At 45.7% G+C, this 19,164-nt stretch overlaps 1 long non-coding RNA gene across 1 annotated transcript in view; it reads right to left on the reverse strand.

The window, feature by feature from the left end:
* Positions 1–5,212: 5,212 nt before the first annotated feature.
* The window catches only part of LOC138583238 (uncharacterized), a 45,397-nt gene continuing 31,445 nt past the window's right edge, over positions 5,213–19,164 (reverse strand). Inside the window, exon 2 of the long non-coding RNA XR_011305191.1 lies at positions 5,213–8,683. This is a non-coding gene — a long non-coding RNA (uncharacterized lncRNA). The remainder of the gene's footprint in view (positions 8,684–19,164) is intronic.

Raw genomic sequence — 19,164 nt, forward strand, 5'->3', positions numbered from 1 at the left:
GACAACGGATCGAAGAAATGGGGTAGGACAATGTTATTTTGGGGGTAGATGTAGCATTGCACCGTAGTCACATGACATGGGACCCAGAACAGCTGAGCCCAACTAATGTGAGCGTGCCCAGAGCGCTAATAAAGGAGTTAAACTCCATGGTGTGCAGTTGTGTTTGTGTCGGAGGCCCGCGCTCCACCCCATGCGGTAAGCGCTCACTCCTGATATCTGGATGCGGCCTGCTGTGGCAGGTTCCAATCCCGGCAGGGTCCACTCAGCCTTTCATCCTTCTGAGGTCGATAAAATGAGTACCACTCTGGGATAATAATGTCTTTTGTTATTTGAGAGCCCTGATGCCTATGGGCGTGTAGCGCTATATAAGAAATAAATAATTATTATGCATGCCTCATTCCCAGGTCGAGATACCACAAACTCCAACAGACCCCCGCAATAGCCCCACTAGTTACCTCTCCGGTCACCTCTAACCGTTTCACTGTGCAGTCCACTGACACCATTTCACAGATCTCAGAAACACGCCAGCTGTACACATGCTAGCATCACCTCCATCCACCATGGTATCCCCCACGGACCGCTCAGATCTGCACAGACAGCCACAACGTCATCCCCATCAAGCCCCTTTCCCCTACTGATCAGCGGCTTTCCCAGTGTAATAGACGTTGGGTTGCCCCCTCTGGAGAAACACAAACCCACAAGTGTCACTACCCCAAACCGCCTGGAATCACACAGGACTCTTACTTCTGCCCTGCACTCATCAGCACCACACCATACCCAGCTGAAGATGTGCATGGGCCCATTTCAATATGATGGTTGGGGCCCCCTGCTTAGAGGGAAAACAGTGAGGCACCTGTAGTGTGCATACATTACAATGGCAACAAAGATAAGGTTAACAACCACCTAGTTTCACTAGACGACCAGCCAGCAGGAAGTCTAAACATTACATTTTCACTGAAGAGTTATAAGCCCTTCTTTGTCAGCAAGGGTCTGATGTGGAGGAACCAGTGTTAGAAGGCAATGAGGTGAAAACACTTCTGAATATCCTGGGCGAAGAGAAAACACAGCTTGTAATACGAGCTGCAAAGCGCACAGTTTAAGCCCCAGAACGAAAATAGAGAAATTAATATATTGCTGTGTTACAAGTCTGTTGACTGGCAACATGGGGACATTTGCTGGGGGCTCCCCTGAGGCCCCTTTCATTTTAAAAAGTTAAAAGGCCCCGACACTGTCCCTGACTACAGCTTTCACACACCTGCCTGTTCCTACTACCCACCAACCTCCCGCCCCTTTTTGCAGTGCCACGCACTATGAGGTCGCCAATGTGGCAGAAGTGCTCAATAGGAGAGCGCTTTACTTGACATTACTTCTCCCCAGCCTGCCATAATAATATGCCCTGTCCTCTCTCAGCCAGTATGCTCCCCTGTGCCATATTCGCCCTTCTCTATCTCACCTCATCTACTTCGTCATATCCTCTCATCCGCCCTTACGCTCTACCTCAATGCTGATTTCCCCCTCCCTCGCTTTCTTGTCCTCCCCTCTGTCCATGTTTCCTCCTCTCGCCATATCCCTTTTCCTACTTTCATCCCTCTCCACCTGTATGTCCCCTCATTGGCCCTTCCACATTCTTCATCTGCTCTTATTTCTCCATCCCATCTCTTTCTTGCCCTCCCCTCTATCCATGTATACACCCACCCCCCTCTTTCTTTATTTCCCTTCCCTCTCATTTTTAGTTCCATCCCTCTATATCTCACCTGCCCTTCGACATTCTACCTCTGGACCTATTTCACGCTTCCCTCACTTTGCCTTCCACTCTTTATACCTGTAGTTTCCCCTCTCCAAATTTCCCTTTCCTCCCACTTCATCACCCCATCGTCCGTGTCCTCAAAATCTAGCTTTCTGTCACCTATCATCTGCCTTCTCTCGACCATATCTCTCTGGTATCCCATCTCATAACACACCACCCGCATCTCACCTCAAAATGTATTCCAGTTCAGTTTTTTTTAAGCAATGCACAGCACTGTGCAGCTGCTTCAGAGCGCTTTTTGGGACAGGAAAGCTGGGTGCTGCGAGGGTGGGTGAATAGTAACGAGTAGACTGTGCAATCCACGCATCCGTTTTTGCTCTGAAGCTCCGTGTCCTGACCATTATTGTGACGTCAGGGTGGTGATGGGGGTCTTTATGTCCAAAGATCCTTATGACTTACTTTGACGGGTGGGTGAGTGGGACTTATCTTAAGTGGCTCCCCCTTCCTTCGCCGTCTGCCTCCCTTAACTCTCCATCTTCCCTCATCAACCATACCATACTCTTTCCATAGCTCCACGCCCACCCCCATCATTTCATCACTACACTTCCATCTCCTCTCCCTTTCCACAGCTCCATGTTCATCTCCCTTCTTTCCGGAGCTCCATGTCCATCCCCCAACATCACCCATGCTCTTTCCATAGATCCACGTCCATCTCCTCTCATCATCCATACTCTTTCCATAGATCCACGTCCATCTCCCCTCTCTTTCCAGAACTCCATGTCCATCTCCCCTCATCACCCATACTCTTTCCGTAGTTCCATGTCCATCTCCCTTCTTTCCAGAGGTCCATGTCCATCCCCTAACCTCACCCATACTCTTTCCATAGATCCACGCCCATCTCCCCTCTCTTTCCAGAACTCCATGTCCATCTCCCCTCATCATCCATACTCTTTCCTTAGCTCCATCTCCAACTCTCATCATCACCCATACTCTTTCCATAGATCCACGTCCATCTCCCCTCTCTTTCCAGAACTCCATGTCCATCTCCCCTCATCATCCATACTCTTTCCTTAGCTCCATCTCCAACTCTCATCATCACCCATACTCTTTCCATAGATCGACGTCCATCTCCCCTCTCATTCCAGAACTCCATGTTCATCTCCCCTCATCACCCATACTCTTTCCATAGTTCCATGTCCATCTCCATTCTTTCCAGAGCTCCATGTCCATCCCCCAACATCACCCATACTCTATCCTTAGCTCCATGTCCATCTCCCCTCATCACCCATACTCTTTCCATAGCTCCATTTTCATCTCCCTTCATCACTCATACTTTTCCTTAGCTACAAGACCATCTTACCTATCCGGCCATACTCTTTCCATAGCTCAATGTCCAACTTCCCTCTCTTTCTACAGCTCCATGTCTATCCCCCCCTCATCGTCCAAACTCTTTCCATAGCTCCACTTGCACCTCCCCTCATCACCCATCCTCATTCCATAGCTCCACCTCCAGTTATCACCCATACGCTTTCCATAGCTAGATTTCGATCTAGCCTCATCATCCATACTCTTTCCATAGCTCCACATCCATCTCCCCTCATCACACATACCATACTCTCAAGAGTTCCACGCCCATCCCTCATCATCACCCATACTCTTTCCATAGATCCACGTCCATCTCCCCTCTCTTTCCAGAACTCTATGTCCATCTCCCCTCATCACCCATACTCTTTCCATAGCTCCATTTTCATCTCCCTTCATCACCCATATTTTTGCCTTAGCTACAAGTCCATCTCCCCTCATCACCCATACTCTTTCCATAGCTCCATTTCCATCTCCCCTCATCAACCATAATCTTTCCATAGCTCCATTTCCATCTCCCCTCATCACCCATACTCTTTCCATAGCTCCATTTCCATCTCCCCTCATCAACCATACTCTTTCCATAGATCCACGTCCATCTCCCCTCTCTTTCCAGAACTCGATGTTCATCTCCCCTCATCACCCATACTCTTTCCATAGCTATATGCCCATCTCCGATCACCCAAATTCTTTCCATAGCTCCATGTCTATCTCCCCTCATCGTCCACACTCTTTCCGTAGCTATATGTCCATCTCCTCTCCTCAACCATACTCTTTCAATCGCTGCACTTCCATCTCCCCTCATCACCCATACTGTTGCCATAGCTCCACATCCATCTCCATGCCTATGTTCCCTCATCACCCATACTATTTCTGTAGTTCGATGTCAAGCTCCCCTCATTACGCATACTCTTTCCATAGCTCCACTTGCACCTCCCCTCATCACCTATACTCTTTCCGTAGCTCCACATCCATCCGCCCTCATCACCCATACTCTTTCCATAGCTCCACGTCCATCTCCCCTCTCTTTCCTCAACTCACTGGCCATCTTCCTTCATCACCCATACTTTTTCCATAGCTCTGCTTGCACCTCCCCTCTTCATCTATACTCTTTCTATAACTGTTTGTCCATCTGTCCTCATCACCCATACTCTTTCCATAGCTCCACTTCCATCTCCCCACATCACCCATACTCTTTCCATAACTATATGTCCATCTACCCTCATCATCCATACCATACTGCTTCCATAGCTCCACATCCATCCTCCCTTCTCACCCATACTCTTTCAATAGCCCCACGTCCATCTCCCCTAATCACCCATGCCATACTCTTTCCATAGCTCCATGGCAATCCCACCTTATCACATATACTCTTTCAATAGCTCCACGTTCATCCCTCCTCGTCACCCATACTCTTTCCATAGCTACACGTCCATCCCCTCATCACCCATACTCTTTACACAGCTCACTGTCCATCTCCCCTCATTACCCATATTCTTTCCATAGCTACACGTCCATCTCGACTCATCACCCATACTCTTTCCTTAGCTCCATTTCCATCCCCCCTCATCGCCCATACTCTTTCCATAAATATATGGCCACCTCCCCTCATCGCCCATATTCTTTCTATAGCTCCACTTCCATCTCCCCTCATCAACCATACCATACTCTTTCCATAGTTCCATTTCCATCTCCCAAACTCTTTCCATAGCTATATGTCCATCTCCCCTAATCACCCATACCATACTGTTTCCATAGCTCCACATCCATCCTCCTTCATCACACATAATCTTTCCATAGCTCCACGTCCATTCCTCCTCTTCACCCATACTCTTTCCATAGCTGCACGTCCATTACCCTTCATCACCAATGCTCTTTCCATAACTCCACGTCCATCTCCCCTTGTCAAACTGAAAACAAATCTACCTTTGGCCTAGCTCCACATGGGCGATCACTTGTTAGTTTTCAAAACTACCTCAGGGGGGTGTGGGCCATTATGCCCCCCCTGCTCATGTATCTCATGGCGATTGTGCACTGTGTTACTGCTAAGTTACTATGCTATGGACACACAAACGTAAGACACAAAGAAAACACATGAATCAATTCAACAATAAAAACACTTTTATTCATGCACAGCAAGCATGATAAACACTATTGCAAAACCGAATTTGCACCCTTTATGCTTGGGTGTAAACTACAATAAATTTAAGCCTTACAGGCTTCTAATGCAAGCAATCTAATTAGCTGGATCTATAATGCTAATGCAGCCTAATAACAATAAATGCAGCCTAATAACAATATGCAGGTGTCAGCATTCAGTATTCCTCTCCAATCCACACCACACATCACACTCTCTCTCTGAGACCCTCCTTGTCTGATTTCCCCTTCTATCAAACCAAAAGCTTTGTGTGAGTGTCCGTCCTAATTCCCCATTGGCATGTGTCATATTTATATCAATTAGGCCTCATACTCAACCAATCAGCAATACTCCCCTCTGCATGTGCAAGCTTCCCATTCTCGAATGTGTCCCATCTCTCTCCTCTCCAGCTCCCTTGCAGCCAGTCAGTCAGTCAGGGCTCCTCTCTCCTTGGCCCCTCAGCGGTCTGCATCTGCTGCCAAAGCTCCCTGCTAGATCGATCTCATCTGCTCTCCTGGAATGCTTTCCCAAGCTGCATGTCAGCCAAAGCCATCTGATTCTGCTGCACCCAAAATGCTTCCCCAACGCCTCTCTCTCTCATATCATACTCCAGCATACACACCTACTGCTCCTTTCAGGCTTCCAGTTATAGAGTCAATTCACGTCACTCTTTCTCCATGGTTACATGTCTCTAAGCTAAGGTTCACTCTCTTTCTGTCAAACAAGCATTTCTCTAACCCAGCGCCTGAAAGTCTGTGTACGCATGTCTTGTTCTAGTTCTATTCCAGTGTGTTCTGTCATTGTGACATTGTACATCATATCTATACCATGGCCTTCTCCTGTCTGCGTTACAAAACACCATCCTCCCATTTGTCTCCTTCACTCCATTCACTGAAATCCCTCTTTCCCTCCGTGCATGTCTCTCTGTGTTAAGCTCCTCACTCCCTGCATGCCCTCACCTTTCTGTCTGCGAGCGACCCAGGGCCTGCTAAAGCCAGCTTCTCCGTTCTCTACTCAGGCAAGAGTCACTGTCTTATCTATGTCTGCCAAGAAACTGTTTACACATTCCTTGTACCAGTGTACCATAACAACGTCTCCGCAGAATCAAGTGGAGCTGCTCTGTGTGTCTCTTCAGAATGGTTTAGGAGCCACAGGCCTCATGCATTCTAGCGTTTACTCAGCCTCTCGCAAACCAAGCGCTATATCATGGCTCAATGCATACTCCTAAGTGCACACTAATGCGTGTCTCTACATGCATACATAATAGCATACGTGTTTCTAAACATGTCTCTACAAGGCACTTAATATAACAGGCCTCTTTCTCTAGCAAACCAAATGGCTGAATAATATGGATAACTAATGAATAACTAATCAGAATGAAATGATGGATAAATGACTCCGTAAATTAGTAATGAATCACTAAAGGAGTAATGGATTTCTAATGATAACATACCAGGCCTCTTATATAATATCTGGTTTTACAAATCTCTCCTGTTATCATTAGATAATACATTACTGAATTCAAATTGTCTAAATGTGGCATGCTAAAAACAAGAAAAATTGCAAAGGGAAAAAGCATTCCATCATGGACATTTCTCAATAATGCAAAAAAAAAAATGCAAAAACTGCACTCTATCAGTATCAAGCTCAAACCTCAAATCTCAAATGCATAACTGCAAGCGTGTCAGAATTTAGAATGGCATATTCAAATCTCTAATGCAAATCTCTAATGTCAAATCCTAATGTAGCAATTCAAGCAAAAAGTCAAGTCAAAAAGGTGTGAAGCCAACTCTGGCTCTACAAGCAGATTTTCAGAATGAAAATAAAGCATAAAATCAATGCATGTGTACTGTGGACATCAAGATGTATTCAATTTCAGTGTGTTAAGCACAAAATGACAATATCACTTTCACAGGTGTCAAGGTGTCAAAGACTCATTTCAGATCAGTGGCCAAACAGGCCAAGTTAATACATTACAGATCAGTGTATACATCCAGTGTAGTGGTCATGCAGGCAAATCAAGTCAATTCTAGTTCATTTCCAGTTCATTCTGTCAGAACAGTATGTGTGTCCTCACATCTGTGCGAAATTCAAAATCAGTAAGGCAACAAAGCCAATGCAAAGGTTTCAGCAAAGGAATGTCAACAAAGCATGTCACAAAGCGACGTGTTCACAAATGTGTTCACAAATGTCAACAAATATCAACAAAGAGCGTGTGTTCAGCAAAACATGTGTGGGCATCAAAGCATAGCCCAAAGCAGAAGTGGTGTTCCAGCTGCAAACAGAACCCAAGTGTGTGTCCTCGCAAACAGACAATATCAGTGACAGAGCTTGCAGCAGTGAGGCTCTGAAATCTCTCACAACAGGTGACAGATGTTTCTTCAGAGCAAATCATGCTCACTGCTGCAAGCTTTCATGGTGCCTCAGGCACTTACCTCAACTCTCCTTGTTTCCAAAGCTATCCTTATCTATCCTCTTGATACTGATGTATCATTCATAGTGGCACTCATTTAGAGTGCTGTAGCAAAACAATGCAGATGGCAACTTTCCAGTGGCAATTCAATGGCCCGTCACATAGGCCAAACCTCAGATTCAGATTCAGAGCACTATCAGGCTCACTCCCACCTTGCCATGCCAGGTCATGCCATGCTGGTCCTTGCTCTTCACATGAGGATCCAGCCAACATAGGATGCAAGTGCATATTTCAAAGCACTATGGTGTCAGATCAATGACCTCTCACTCACTCCCACAAGAGTCAAAGAACTTCACTGCTCTTCAAACGTGGTTTAGCACCGGGAATTCAAATGCATTAGCAGAGCGTGTCTTCCTGCTCATTTGCATTTCTCTCCTTTTCCCTAGCCCCAAGCTTCCGACTTGTTCTGGTTCACAAGGTAAGTCATTCCAAATGGATTCTCTTCTTGCTGCAGAATACAAAACAGCCCACAAACTATTTCTCTCCTTTGCTGAAGATCTTTCACTTTTGCACAGAATGCTGAAGGTGTCGTTTTTCACAACAGCCAGTCACTTCCCATGGCACTTCAGTTAGCCAGGAAATCAGGCAGCAAGCAGTCTTCTGAGTACCTTCTTGGAGCACAGCCATTGACAAAGATACACCCCAAGGCTTCTAACCAGTCGGTCGGCATTCCCCAGAAGTGCTGCTGCAAAGTGTAGGTGTCAAATGTGTCACATCACAAGGCGACAAAAGCCAGTGTCTTTCAGTGCTGCTTCAAGACAGCCAGAATGCAATTGTCAAAAGGTGTCAGCCATCACGGATCTCACACCAACAGTCATCAAGGTCTGGTCAATCTGGTCTGGACAATCTTCAGTCATGCGCTGCCAGTTCAATTATGGTCTGGTCAATTCATCAATGCGATCTGGTCAATAATCAAGGTCTGGCCCTCTCTGGAAGTCTCGGTCTGGTCAAGGTGTCTCTCCAGCTGTTATGCAAGGAAAACAAAAGTGCAAGTATCAGTTTAATCAGATTCAGATGTATTCAAGCCAAAAACAAAACAGCATTTCTCATTGTGCTTCAGTGCACATAGCTAGGTCTAAACTCCCAATGTCTCTCAAAACACATCAATGCTAATTTCTCAGTGTCTGCCCAATATCAGTGTACATGTATCAGTTCCAGTGTATCAGTGTGCCTGTCTCTCCATGCTGCATGATACATTTCTCGAGCCTCCATCTCTGTCTTTCTGAAAACAAAACAGGACAATCCATTTCACATAGTTCAGAAAATGCAAATTCGAAAATTGCAAAATTGCATTCCTCTGTGTTTTAAAACCTGTGGCAAAACCTTCTCCAGTCACACAATCCATCTCCCTTTTGAACATCAATGATTCATTCTGAATCTGTCCATGTTCACAAAACAGATGCATTTCACTCAATTGCACTCCATGTCCTGCAAAAGCATTGCTCTTCAAATTCACATTGCATTCAGTGTTCTCTAGGCCTATTCTCTTTTCAAAACAACAGTCTGCTAATGCCGCGCAATGTTTCTGCATCATTGATATCATAACGTAAACACCCGTTCTCTCCATGTGTTCACTTGGAAAACTCAAAATATTCAAAGAATGCCAGATCTCAGAACATCCAAAATTAGCACGATTCAGTCGATTCATCTTCCATTTCCTTGCTATCCAAGTTGTAAAGCCATTAGACAAAACAAGATCCTTAGTCCCTAATCTAGGCAAAACACTGCTGCTACCACAAATTCTGTCAAAAATGCCATTACAAATGTCATTTTACCAATTAAATGAAAGATTTTAACCATCTCAACTCTTCCCACAAACCTAGAATGCAAATGCTTCACAAAACTGTCTCCATCCATCCTCTTTTCCCTCCGTGGCAAACATCTTGTTCAATTTGTTGCTCTGCTGTTGCGGCAATCTTTTCACTACCAGTGGAACAAACTGTCTGGGTCACACTCTCTATTATTGCACTGAGATAAGTCTTTCTCCTCAAGGACAATATTGACACCTTCTCCATGCAATACATCGTGCATTACGCCTGCTGGGGTTATCATCACTATGGTTGGTGCCGGCGAAATATCACAGGCATCAAGCATATATGTAAGCCGATTTCTTATTGATTTCCAATCACTAAGAAATAGCTCATTCTGCAGTTCTATTATTAATTCATCCTCAGGATTTTCTTCAACCAAACCTCATGACACTTAAGTGAGTTTAAAAAAACAAGCTTCAAGACTTCTCTATACATGCAGACACAGTCGTCGACTTGCTAACTATGTGCACACATCCCAACCCTTTGAAATCCAAACAATGGTAAGATTTTCCAAAAAGTGTCAGTCTCAGAGGATTTCCAAACAAAATACTTCAAGCGTCTTCAAGAATTTCTCTAGCTTGGTCAAATGGATGTACAAACATTTTCAAAATTGCCAGTAATAAAAAACTGCTCTTGATCAATCCCAATACAAATTCCGGATTCAAACAAAGTCACAGTCAGATAACTATGTTCCCCTTCCTACAGTGAACAAAATTGTGGACAAAGCATGCTCTAATTCAAAACATCCCTCCAAGACAAAACATCAAACATAAAACATTCCCACAAACTCAATAACCATGAATAGAAAATACAGCTAAAAGAAAACAGATAACACAGCTGCACATGTGAACATCGTGTTCAAACCTTGCTTTCAGCCAAGTTGATGATCAGTGGATAAGAAGTCAGCTGCCAAATATCTGCAGACTACACATCTGTTCCAGCCCTCATCGATATCAGCTGTGGAAGGAAGGGCCACGCAGCCGGTCGCCATTTGTCAAAATGAAAACAAATCTACCTTTGGCCTAGCCCCACATGGGTGACCACTTGTTAATTTCTAAAACTACCTCAGGGGGATGTGGACCACTCTGCCCCACCCTGCTCATGTATCTCAGGGCGATTGTGCACTGTGTTACTGCTAAGTTACTATGCCATGGAAACAAAAACATAAGACACAAAGAAAACACATGAATCAATTCAACAATAAAAACCCTTGTATTCATAAACAGCAAGCATGTTGAACACTACTAGCAAAACCGAATTTGCATCCTTTATGCTTGGGTGTAAACTACAATAAATGTAAGCCTTACAGGCTTCTAATGCAAGCAATCTAATCAGCTAGATCTATAATGCTAATGCGGCCTAATAACAATAAATGCATCCTAATAACAATACACAAGCATCAGCATTCAGTATTCCTCTCCAATCCACACTAGACATCACACTCTCTCTCTCTTGTCAATCCCTGTCTGATTTCCCCTTCTATCAAACCAAAAGCTTTGTGTGAGTGTCCGTCCTAATTCCCCATTGGCATGTGTCTTATTCAGATCAATTAGGCCTCATACTCAATCAATTAGCAATACTTCCCTCTGCATGTGCAAGCTTCCCATTTTCGGAAGCTCCATTCTCCATTCTCTCCTCTCCAGCTCCCTTGCAGCCAGCCAGTCAGTCAGGGACTCTCTCTCCTTGGCCCCTCAGCGGTCTGCATCTGCTGCCAAAGCTCCCTGCTAGATCGATCTCATCCAATCTACCAGAATGCTTCCCCAAGCTGCATGTCGGCCAAAGCCATCCGATTCTGCTGCACCCAAAACGCTTCTCCAACGCCTCTCTCTCATACCATACTCCAGCATACACCCCTACTGCTCCTTTCAGGCTTCCAGTTATAGTGTCAATTCACGTCACTCTTTCTCCGTGGTTACATGTCTCTAAGCTAAGATTCACTCTCTTTCTGTCAAACAAGCATTTTTCTAGCCCAGCGCCTGAAAGCCTGTGTACTCATGTCTTGTTCTAGTTCTATTCCAGTGTGTTCTGTCATCGTGACACTGTACATCATATCTATACCATGTCCTTCTCCTGTCTGCGTTACAAAACACCATCCTCCCATTTCTCTCCTTCACTCCATTCACTGAAATCCCTCTTTCCCTCCGTGCATGTCTCTCTGTGTTAAGCTCCTCACCTCCTGCATGCCCCCACCTTTCTGTCTGCGAGCGACCCAGGGCCTGCTAAAGCCAGCTTCTCCGTTCTCTACTCGGGTAAGAGTCACTGTCTTATCTCTGTCTGCCAAGAAACTGTTTACACATTCCTCGTACCAGTGTACCATAACAATGTCTCCGCAGAACCAAGTGGGGCTGCTCTGTACATCTCTTCAGAATGGCTTAGGAGCCACAGGCCTTATGCATTCTAGCGTTTACTCACTCTCTCGCAAACCAAGCACTATATCATGGCTCAATGCATTCTCCTAAGTGCACACTCATGCATGTCTCTACATGCATACATAATACATAATAACATATGTCTTTCTAAACATGTCTCTACAAGGCACTTAATATAACATGCCTCTTTCTCTAGCAAACCAAATGGCTGGATAATATGAATAACTAATGAATAACTAATCTGAATGAAATGATGGATAAATGAATCCCTAAATTGGTAATGAATCACTAAATGAGTAATGGATTTCTAATGATAACATACCAGGCCTCTTCATATAATATCTGGTTTTACACCCTCTCTTTCCACAGCTTAATGGCCATCTCCCCCATCACTGATATGCGTTCCGTAGCTCCACGTCCATCCCCCTTCATCACAATACTCTTTCCATAGCTACACGTCCATCCCCCTCATCACCTATACTCTTTCCATAGCTACACATCCATATCCTCTCATCACCCATACTATACTCTTGCCATAACTCCACGTCTATCCCCTCTCATTACGCATACTCTCTCCGTTGCTCCACGTCCACCTCCCCTCATCACCCATACTCTTTCCATAGCTCCACATCCATCTCCCCTCAGCGGCCATACTCTTTCCATAGCTCCACGTCCATCTCGCCTCTCTTTCCGAAGCTTAATGCCCATCTTCCCTCATCACTCATACTCTTTCCATAGCTACACGTCCATCTCCCCTCATCAGCCATACTCTTTCCATAGCTCCACTTGCACCTCCCCTCATCACCCATACTCTTTCCATAGCTCCACTTCAATCACTGCTCATCGCCCATAACATACTCTTTTCATCCATCTCCACTCATCACCTATACTCTTTGCATAGATCCACTTCCATCTTCCCTCATCACCCATACTATTTCCATAGCCATATGACCATCTCCTCTCATCAACCATACTCTTTCCATAGCTCCACATCCATCACCCATCATCATCCATAACATACTCTTTTCATCCATCTCTACTCATCACCCATACTCTTTGCACAGATCCACTTCCATCTCCCCTCATCACCATACTCTTTCCATAGCTAACAAGCAGAACCGAAACCGTATGGATGAAACCTTTTAAGTCCAAACCTAGAGACTCTGCGTGCAGAGTACCACAAGGATCATCTTTCTCCCCGTTCCTATTCAACATCTACATGTACCTATTAATCAAACTCATCAAAAAACATGGCCTCACATACTACAACTACGCCAACGATACTCAAATAATCTTCAACATACAAGACACCCGAGAAGAAAACTCTACACTAGAGAATTGCGTTTGTGATATATTCAACTGGATGAACCTCAACCACCTCAAAATCAACCCAGGCAAAACAGAGATAATGATTGTTTCAAAAAAGGGAGGAGACATTAGCTACATCCCCTGGCCAAGAGAGCTTAGCACCACACCAGCACCATCATCAACTGTAAAAAAACCTAGGGGTCCTGATGGATAACAACCTCACTCCAGAGCCACAAGTAAAAGTTCTACTCAAGAAATGTTTCTTCCTCCTGATAGCAGCAAAAAGGATCCTACCATTCCTGTCGTTCGCCAACAAAACACTTTCCATCATCGCTCTGATCATGTCCAGAGTAGATTACGCCAATAGCCTATACCTGGGCATGCCGAACGACTTCTAAAAAAACTACAACGCATACTAAATGCAGCAGCCAGACTCCTCCTCAAGCTACCCAGAAGAGTATACATCACACCCGCGCTAAAAATACTACACTGGCTACCATTAAAACAACGAATAAAGTTCAAGTCCATGTGCATTACGCACAGAGCAATACACAAACAAGGTGCAGAATTCCTAAGCGATAAACTACATCTACATCAACCGACAAGAACACTGAGATCAAGCACCGACATCCACCTGGAAACAAAACCCTAGAAAAGAAGAAATCTCGGAGGATCCTCTTTCTCTCACCAGGCACCGAAAACCTGGAATGACCTACCTAAGAATATACAAAACACAACAAACCACCTAGCATTCAGGAAACTCCTCAAATCATGACTCTTCACAGCGTAACTACAACAGCGACGCACTAGAATGCCCACCCCATTTTACAATGATAAAAATAACACCAACCTCGGTCACTCCCAAAATAAACGTACACAGAACCCAAGGAACGGACCCCACGACAGACCATAAGATATTATGGGAAGTAGCCACAAAGGAGGTCACCATAGCCTGATCACATACTCAGACTGAGACGAAAGCCCCTAAATGACTCATTCACTGCCAACCGTCTGTACCGTATCCAAACCCCCAGAAGACACATTTAGATAGAAAGTTTGTAAGAGGAGACCACAACACCTGCTCCAACACCCAAAGAGGAGAATAGACACCCAGCCCACATTAATCAGTTCATCAGCATTAGAACACCTACAGAGCTTGCTAGAATAGAACGGCGAGCGCATCGCACCTACTAAAACCCAACCCACAACACTCACTCCATCAGAATTAGAACACTTACAGAGCGTGTTAGAACAGCACAGGAAGCGCCACACACAAACCTAAAACCCTGCCAGGCGTAATCCCCTCGCCCATCCTGAAGAGATTGGGAGGATTGGCAAGCGCCACACTCGGACAGACTTCTGAATGTTAGCAGTTTAAACTTCATATAACCTACTAACAAAAAACTCAGCATTTCTTCAGACTCAACTCACTCAAAAATCTCACACAACCATCTCTCGCACAACAACCCGCACGCACGTCACAACACTGCAACTAAACATAAGCCGCACCAACAGCACATGAGGACTGACATCGATCCGATACTTACACCAAAGCTCAGCACCCGGTGTACACCGAGTTGAAGCTGCCAACAGAACACCACTCCTCTCACTATCCTACTCCCGCTTCACCTACTAACCCATCCCATCTTCTCGTTTGCAGATCCGCCAGAGCACCTGGGGACCAACTCCGTTGGTGACGGTGCGTGGTACAAATACCTTTAACATAGCTATATGCCCATCTCCCCTCATCACCCATACTCTTTCCATAGCTCCACATCCTTCTCCACTCACCCATACTCTTTGCATAGCTCCACTTCCCATCTCCCCTCATCACCAATACTCTTTCCATAGCTATATGCCCATATCCGCCCATCACTCATACTCTTTCCATAGCTCCACATTCTTCTCCACTCACCCATACACTTTGCATAGCTCCACTTCCATCACCCATACTCTTTCCATAGCTATATGCCCATCTCTGCTCATCACCCATACTCTTTCCATAGCTCCAGGTCCATCTCCCCTCATCACCCATACTCTTTCCGTAGCTATACATCCATCTCCCCTCCTCAACCATACTCGTTCCGTAGCTCCATTTGCATCTCCCCTCATCAACCATACTCTTGTCATAGCTCCACATACAACCCCCTCATCACCCATACTCTTTCAATAGCTACACGTCCATCTCCACTCATTACCCATACTTGTTCCATAGCTCCACGTCCATCACCTATACTCTTTCCATAGCTCCACTTCCATCTCCCCTCCCAACTCATACTCTTTCCATAGTTATATGTCCAACTCCCCTCATCTGCCATACTCTTTCCATGGCTCCATGTCCATCCCCCCTCATTACCCATACTCTTTCCACAACATTGAAGAGGGGGGTCCAGCGTGGCCCTCGTGACCCCCACCTGACTCGCAGCCCAACAATAGGTGCACATCACCGCTGAATACTTCATCACCATCAACGATGTACCACAGGTGTATGAAACATTACTCACTCAGGCAGCCATTCAAACCATGCCTGATTAACGATATGGAGGAGATAGAGTTGTCCTAAATCGAACAAGTCGATTGACTACAACGTTGAAAACCAAAGACATCATCACAAACATCATGACATAGGTGCACAGAGACATGAAGTATATAGGCATCCATGCACAAAGCTACGCAAACATTAATTAGTTGAATGCAGTTAGTCACGAAAACAAATGCGTATGACTTATGCAGGATAGGGGGCGGACATACATATATCCATTGTTAAGCAGAAACCGCAAGATGCCAAGAATACATACATCCAGCTTGCACGTGCTTAATTGTGACTGACATGGAAAGCCATAAGAACAAGGATGGAAGCTATAGGTGCACTAAAATCAATGGGGAAGGTGAGATGGACTTTGAATACATGGAAAGGCTGACAGCCTGATTCAGCTAAAGACAGGCAGACAGAGCTTTCCAGCATGGACACAGTGCACATCTCAGCCAAGAACAAGCAGAGACAGAAAGTGTACAGTTTGCCAAGACTATGGAACACCTGCAAGGATTTTAGCTCAAAATCCTCGTAATTACAAGCAAAAGAACTCAATTTCGTGGTCTCTACTCGCGTGACTTGGATGAGCAGGACAATGCCTATTCACTCGAGGTAGATGGAGGGAAGCTGTCCCCACCGAACCAGAGGTGGAATGATACAATTACTACACAGGTTCAAAGTTGGATGTACTGTCTCAAGCTTAGGTGATCAGAGATGGCAACATGAGGGGAACAAACAGCACCTTTGTGATCGTTCCCATCATCTTGAAAAAGTCCACTTGGCCTGGTGGTGTCGGGGTGGTCCAAGAGGGTCCCTTCTATTATGAGGACATCATGTTGGAAGTGCAATATTGATGACTGGGGATGCAGCAAATTGAGTGTGGTTTACTTTTTGTTCAGAACTGATACAATATTAGCTTATATGTGTGCAGAAAGATGAAGTATCAATTCTGATTTACAATGAATCAGAACATAGTGGTTAGGGCTCTCTTGCAAAATGCACTTTTGACTTCTAAACAGGTAGAAGGCAGATCAATGAGTAATCCCAACCTTTTGCGGTCCGCATCTGCAGAAATAGCCTTAAGTTTATGGTCTGATAAGTCTGATAGGTAGTAGATATAATCTATAATAATGTTTAACTGGGCAAGGTATGTGCCGGCAGAGGGGGACCAATGTTGAACTTTTGTTTTTTTTTAAAGGTCTGAGCCCGGCAGAAGGGGACCGGTGTGAACTTTTTGTTTTGTTATTCAGGGAAGACTGGAACAAGAGCCTTTAAGATGGAAGGCCAGGTGGGCGTCGATCTACGTTCCAAACTGTTTCAGTGTTAAAGCTTGAGCGAGAGTGTGCCATCCTGCCTATTGAGACTGCCTTATTCTGTGCTGTCTAAACGTGGGGAGGAGAGCCGATTCAGCCACATTTATTCTTTGTCAAACACTGATTTTCCTTTCATATACATACCTCCTTTACCCATTCTTTTGTACAAGGCGTGGGGTTTTGTTAGCATATGCCATTTTGATTTGACAGACATGACTATGACTGTTTTTTAAAATATTTTATGTTCGAGACAACTCCCATCCGTGTTATAGGGCAAAATAGGACTTTTTCCAAAGCCCAGAAATTGTATCTTATGCGTCAGTGTCAGACTTGTGATGCCATGCCTTCCCTACAGGTCCTTGATGGGTCTAGAGGAGCAGGGCAGCACCTGATTGGCCGATACTTTCATAGGTCGGACTTGCCCAGAAACATTGTCAGGAGTGAACACAGGGAAAGAGGAGAACAGAGGAAGAGAGGGAGAGGCGGCCAGGGAGGGGCTGATAGAGGTAGAAGGAGAGGAAGAGGAGAGACAGGACAGGATGTACAGCGTTTTAGTGGTGAAGTGAGAAGCCAGTCCCGTACAGAGCGCCTGGGAGGGAACAGGAGAGGTGGGGACTGCAGCAGTATTGTACAGCACCTTGCAGATTTTGAAGAATTTGGCTGTGTTGTTAGAGGACTCAGAGACACTGGCTTGGAAGTAGGCTCTCTTCTTGGACAGGACAAAGTGTCTGCATTGCCTTTGGAGCAGGCGACAGGCAAGTTTGTCAGAGGATGCACCTGTTGCCCTCCACTTCCTCTCAGCAACCCTGCACTTGCGTTTAAGGGTGTGGAGGTTGGGGTCATACCAAGAGTTGCACTTGGAGGTGGGCTTCAAACGGATCCTCATGTCAGGGGCAAGGTCATCAAGAGAGTTAGTGATAGAGAGATGAAGGTCAGAGAGGGCTATGTCAGAGTGTGAGTCAGCCGCAGGCGTACAAGGCGGCAAGAAAGAAGCAGCAAAAGCCTCCACTGACACACACTTCATTGGCCGGATGGCCGAGAAGGTGGGTGGCAGTGCTGGGTTCGGATTCACCTGGGGGACAGAGAGCATCGGGTGGGAAGAGAGAAGAAAGTGTTCAGTCCAGGAGAGAGTAGTGGTGAGTGGGTTTGAGAGGAGTATCTCAGAAGAGATGATAACATCAAGGGTGTGCCCGGCAGTGGGTGTCGGGCCAGAGGGTAGAATAGAATGAGAAAGTCGCAAAGATTGCGAAAAAGCCCTGAGGATGGGTTAGAAGCATCCATATGAATGTCGAGGTCTCCAAGGAGGAAAAGGTGAGAGGAGGAGAGGTTGGCCCACTCGGAGAGAAAAGGGCAACCTGGCCCAGTGGCCTGTAAATGGTGGCCACAGTAAGAGAGATGCCAGGAGGGATTGAGAGCCTGCAGACCAGGCATTCAAAGGAGTAGTAGGCCTGTGTAGGATTGGCAGAATCAGGGATTAACTCTGGAATAATCAGGGTTACTCCACCCCCTGGACATTTGGTTCTTGGTTTGGAGAGGAGCTTGTAACCTTTGGGGAGGAGAGTATCAAAACTCGTGACAAAGCTGGATGTGAACCATATCTCGGTGAGACCGAGGACATCCAGATCAGGTTCCTTGAGGAGTTGGCAGATGTCAGAGGAGTGTTTGACAGCGGAGCAAGAGTTGAGAGTAGCAATGTGAAGCATATAGCCACATTTGAAAGACTTCCATGGAGGCATACAGGCAAGAGTTACACCATCCAGAGCTGGTAGAGAGGCCCAAGAATGGGTTTAGGAGGAAGAAGAGGGCCAGAGAAGTTGAGGAGGGTGCCAGAGAGGTGGCAGAAGAGAGAGGGGGCAGAGGAGCCAGAGGGGTGTAGGGAGGAGTAGCAGGAGAAGGAAGGAAGTTGATAAGATGCGGGAAACGCATATCAAAAAGGAGATTGGGCTGAGAGCCCGGGATTAAAACGGTGCCATTCGGATAGACACTAATGATGGTCTTGGAGAAATGAAAGGGGGCCCGGTGGACCTCCCACCAAGTGCCACCACTAATGGAAGAGGAGGAAAAAGGGGAGGGAACAGAGACCATATGGGGGGTCCATAGGCCTGGAGAGG

This window comes from Ambystoma mexicanum, chromosome 3q (assembly GCF_040938575.1).
Source record: "Ambystoma mexicanum isolate Mex_15411 chromosome 3q, UKY_AmexF1_1, whole genome shotgun sequence".
NCBI lineage: Eukaryota > Metazoa > Chordata > Amphibia > Caudata > Ambystomatidae > Ambystoma > Ambystoma mexicanum.